Raw genomic sequence first — 5,450 nt, forward strand, 5'->3', positions numbered from 1 at the left:
GATATTCAAGATGTGTCTCATAAAGATGTACCAGCTTGTTCAGGAAACTCCGTTAGATCTCTATTGTGTGATCAAACATTCTCTGGGGAGTTGGACTTGAGGTCTATGATTGAAGAAAATGCTATTCAGACTTTGTCTGAAGAATCCTTTATAAAAAGGCCATGTTACACACATTGTGTCCCTGAACCAGATGAAGATTATGATTTTCTTTCTCTGACATTTCCAAGAAAACTCTGGAAAATGGCTGGGAGTGACCAATTTAAATGCATCTGGTGGGATGATATTGGAACTTCCATAGTGATTGATGAAGATGTCCTTAAGGAGGAAGTTTTGGAAAGAAATGCCCCTTTCAGAATATTTGAAACTGGAAGTATGAAAAGTTTAGATAGACAGCTTAACCTTTATTTGCTTTGTAAAGGGCAGCAAAATTTTCAAAGATCTGCTTTTCTAGCAGACTTTCTTGCAGAAGAAAAAGAAGTCTCTGTTTTAAGCAAGGTATTCAGAAACTTTAGTTACCACTTGGTGTCTTACATATAAAATTTTATTTTGTATATCAATCTATGGTAATATAAATGAAAAGCTAAATTTTGAAAATTGTATAAAACTACTAAGGCTAAAATCCTTTATTTTTTCTAAGAAATGATGACAGTGCCTTAAGAATTCAGATTAAAAAAACTTTGCTAGCAACTATGAATCTTACCAGAAATGAAAATAAACGTATTAAAGCTGCCTTTGAAAAGTGACATTCAGCGTTACTGCAAATGCTAACTTCTTATATTTGATGACTATACTATTTAAATGTGTATTTTTCAAATAAGGAACTTCAAAGTATCATCAGCAATGTTCATATTTTGATGATATTATCTTTGCATAGTAAACGTGAAATCTGATGTTTTATAGGATAGGCATATTGTAGTGTATTTTGGTTTAAATTATTACTAAAATATTTCTACTTTGGTTGTAGCTGCAGTTCTATCATAATCCAAATTTGAAACGAGGCTGTCCCCAGGTTTAGTGAGAATAAAAAAACATTTGGGATTAAAAATGCCTCTCTGCTATCTTCATTGGCTGAAGATTTCAACAAGAAGTACTATAAAGCAGTGGGTAATGTGGATAATCATAATTCTAGTTTTATGGCTGACACTAATGGAGAATGTGCATTTTTACCTCCTGCAAATTTAAACATGCCTCTACTAAGATAGCCTTCTACTAGCCACATAATTGGTGATACAACTACCTCGATCACAGGTGATTTTTCTCCTCCATCATCAATGTAAGTTAGACCATCAGAACGAATTGCAGTGGATCAACGAGCAATTTTAAATCAGTTGACCACTCTCCACGGGCACTCTCAAAGCAGCTACACTGAAGCAAATGGCCGTATTGTAAACTTTATTACAACTACAAATTCTTCTTCTCAGTACAACATTTATCTCCCATACAGATGAATTATTATGGACAGATGGTGGAGCCTTCTATTTTTCCAAATAGATATCACAACATATCTGCCAAAGAAGGGCATTTTTCTAAACTTCAACCAGGGAGCAACCCAGTTTTTCCAGTGACAGTGATAGCTGATACATCAGCTATCTCTCTTTGAAGTCCAACTCATCAGACATCTTCTGTATATGAACGTCAACCTAATCACAAATGATCTACCAGAGGACTACCAGATTATGCAGTATAACAAAGATTAAAATTGATGTTGACAAATGTCGACAAAATCTGCAATTTTCTTATTTGAACAATAAATATAGATGTGTACCTGTATTTATCATATATTTTTTTTAAATAGTGTTAAGAGTAAAATGGGAGGCTAAGTTATTACTTAAAGAAAAAATGAAATATTTGATTGATATGATCATTTGATGGAACAATATAGGAGTTAATTTAAATATTTTATTGTAAGTAGAAGAGAAAATGGAAGAATTTGGAAAAAGAAAAAAACATGGAGAGAGGGAAAAGTACTAAATGGTTTCTGGTTCATCCTGGAATGTATTAAACGTGTTAAGTTTGGATGGGTTGGAACAGAAGATAAATGCAGGAACCAGCCCAGGGATCATGGTCTCTATTATGTCATCCCTGGAATCATAAAAGTCACATGATTTAGTCTCAGATGGCATATTCAGCATGTGTTAGAATTTAAGAAGTAATTTTATCTATGGTCTTCTATGTGCTGTTCTCAAAGCATTCCAATTGGTGCTTTCATTTCCTGCCCTCAAGAGTCTACACTATATTTTCTAGTTGATAATTAATGTTGCAATTTTTTTCCAGCCAAGAACAAACATACGTCCTCAGGGTGGCACGTAATGCCATTCTAACTCTAAGCCCACAAACTCAACTTTGTTTAGGCATTTCTTTATACATCTGGCATCTGCCTACCTTGGTGTATCTTTATGTTTCACTGTATCTTGAGATACTTCCAGGCAAATGCTTGTCAACTATGTTAGCTGCAACCTCAACACTTTTGCTCCAGCTCATCCTTGGCCTTTGGGTGTCCTCCTTTTACCTACTTAGACTTTGCCAGTCTCAGTACAGAAACTACCTCCTTCAGATGTTTTCTTTCTATCCCCCTTTCCTTGTCTAACTTGGATACCAGCACAGTAAGCACAACACATGCCACAGGATGCATTTTAGAATCTAGTGAATGAAAAATTCATGTTGTCTTTAAGCAAAATCTACTTTCCTGAAACAAAAAAACTCTCATGGTTTTCAACCCATTTCATTATGGTCTTTACTCTTTACCACAAACTAGCTCTTTTCATATCCAAAGGACTAGTCACTCAAGAGAGTAAGTGGAGGTAGGTACAGGAGACAAAGTATTATTTTCTTCTTAATTCATGCCTCCTAAGAGGCCTAAAGCATTCCATTCTCATTTGGTGGAATTTTTCCTGTCTCTTCATCATGCACCCACCCCAAAATAGCTGATTCTCTTCCCCATACTAATAACTATACTGCCTTCTAATTAATTAACTTCTTAGAATCAAAGCTTTGTCCAGAAGAGACAGTGCTATTGCAAATATTTAATGTAGGTTTATGCACCCCACATAATTTGTGCCCCTTCTAACCTTCACACAGGAAGTATCAAAGAGGTACTAGACCCTTGGTTAGGGTGGTCGTATTGAGTAAACAAATTGGAATGTAATATGTGTGAACTAGAAGGAGGTGCAGGTGGTGGAATTAAAAATTTGCCCAAATGCATGAGTACCAATTTTCTGCAGATATTAGGAAATATAAAATATTCATGTAAGACTTTGAAAATTTCCCATTAATTTAAAATAAAAGGTGAAAGATTTTCAGAATGTGTAATGCCCTGAAATGTTGGAAAAATTGTAGGCAAGGTCAGGGTGTCTAAGGCTTCTGCTCATAATCATGCAGAAAGTGTCAGTTGATAAGACTGGAATGGTAAAGTTGAGTCCTGAAAATTTGTCACCAGTTGTGAAGAAAGCCTTTGATAATGGAGAAAGGGCAAATGGGCCATGGTAAACCCTTGCAACATCCCACCAATATGTCCTTTACCAAGAAAAGAAAAGAGACCACTAGCAGCAGGAGAGCTGTGCCTGGACAGCAGTCGTTGTTCCTACAACAGAAATATCAAGCTTTTAAATTTGTCATCTCAAATCTGATGGTGGCTATGTTGTTGCTTACATTTGCAGTATGGCGTTCAGATGGGCTGGTTCAGCAGCTATTTTCCAGCTCTCTTTATCAGATAGTGGATCTTACCGTGATCATCTGAACAAGGTTCTATATTGATAAGTAAAAAGCTACAGTTTACTTTCAAAATTAGAAATCCTAAAGAAGATTATTGTTTGTCCAACTGTAGTTTTCTACCTGGGAAAATCTTGAATATTGGCAAAAGTACAAAAGTTGGCTTATAAGCTTTGAACACTATTCTCTGAGGTATGCCCACAGAACTCTTCCCACTAAATACTACAAATCTGCCTACCACTGTGTGTGTGTGTGATGATGGATTGTTAAGCAGTAACTAAGTTTGCCTTAATTGAGTCTTCAGTGAATTTTTCTTCTGCATCTGGCAGAATCTCTGTGAATTAAGGGTTTCATTGATCCACCAGATTTTCTTCGATCAGGGAGAGGTAGATTATATTTCTCACAGTATACTAATTTTCACCTGTTCATTGAATCCCGAGCTGATGCTAGGGCCAAGACACCGAACCCTTGAATTGGACTGAGGCATATGAATTCTCCTGTCCCCAGAGCCCAGTACAGGACTGTGTCTCTTTTTTAACTTAAGCTTATGCCTAATTTCTTTTTTCTTCTATTTCTCATTGTTGACACAACTTATTTTGGCTTTGATCACCCCTAGAGTAATTTTTAGAGGCTGAACCACTGACTTATTCCCGTTCACCTAGAAATTGCAATAACCTTTCTTTCCTTGGACTACGTGGAATAAAGTGAGCGTAGTCATCATTTTGAAAGCAGTCCTCAGTCCTAATAATGCAGAACCTTTATACTTCTTTGCCCAGCACTTGAGCAAGAATGTTTGTTGTGGATCTCAGGGATTATCCTCACATCCCCTAATGCAACCATGAGAAAACTTCACATTGATATACAAAATCAAGTCTTTGTCAGTATTGCATTCTCATTGCAAAACAGTTAAGAATTTTAGGAGTTCTGAGATTTTAACATGCTGAGATTTTTAGCATCCTAGCTTTTTCATTTCTTACAGATGCTGTCGGGAGATGAGACCATCGTTCAGAGACAGTGAACTTTATCACTCACAGCAAGAGCAGCCAGTTTTAAATTTGTATCCATTCCCTAATCTCAGATGAATACACAGAGTGAAATTTTGTTGCCTACAGGATCAGTGGGCTGTTAACATGAACAAACTTTAAGGCATGGTGAAACACTAATTTTATTAGTATCTTTATGTATAATTTATTAGGATCACTTATTTATTAGTTTCTTTACCTAGGATAAGTATATCATGACAGAAGTTTACTTGCTGCAAAAACAATCAAGAAAAATGACATGGGAAAACATGACCATTGATTTTCCATTAATACTTCTACTTTAATTTACATATAATTGGCATAAATCATTGTGTAAGTTTAGGTGAACAGGATAGTGATTTGGTTTACAACTATCAAGAAAGAAATATAGCAAGTTTAGGGAGAATACATTGATTCATTTAGATACAATTTTAAAGAAATACAATTTTACTTCGGTTGTGATGAGAAACCTTATGGTCTACACTCTTAACAACATTCATATAGTACATAAAGCATTATTAATTGTAATTTTCATGTTACTACGGGGCATCCCAGAACACGTTTATTTTTCAGCTGGAGGTTTGTATTTTTTCAGTGCATTAATCAAATACTCCTTTCTCAACCCCTGCCTCTGTTAACTACAAATCGATTTCTTTTTTCTATAAGTATGATTGTTTTTCAAGTGTATTTTAATCTATAAACTGTTAGTTCCTCTTACAC

The 5,450-nt window shown here is 35.4% G+C and overlaps 1 long non-coding RNA gene across 1 annotated transcript; it reads left to right on the plus strand.

The window, feature by feature from the left end:
* The first annotated feature begins 226 nt into the window (after nucleotides 1-226).
* On the plus strand, nucleotides 227-1,764 carry LOC140692574 (uncharacterized). Its single transcript, XR_012068140.1, has 2 exons — nucleotides 227-495; nucleotides 1,445-1,764. It is a non-coding gene; the product is annotated as an uncharacterized lncRNA (long non-coding RNA).
* The last annotated feature ends 3,686 nt before the right edge of the window (nucleotides 1,765-5,450 follow it).

The sequence above is a fragment of the Vicugna pacos genome, unplaced genomic scaffold (assembly GCF_048564905.1).
Source record: "Vicugna pacos unplaced genomic scaffold, VicPac4 scaffold_13, whole genome shotgun sequence".
Classification (NCBI taxonomy): Eukaryota; Metazoa; Chordata; class Mammalia; order Artiodactyla; family Camelidae; genus Vicugna; species Vicugna pacos.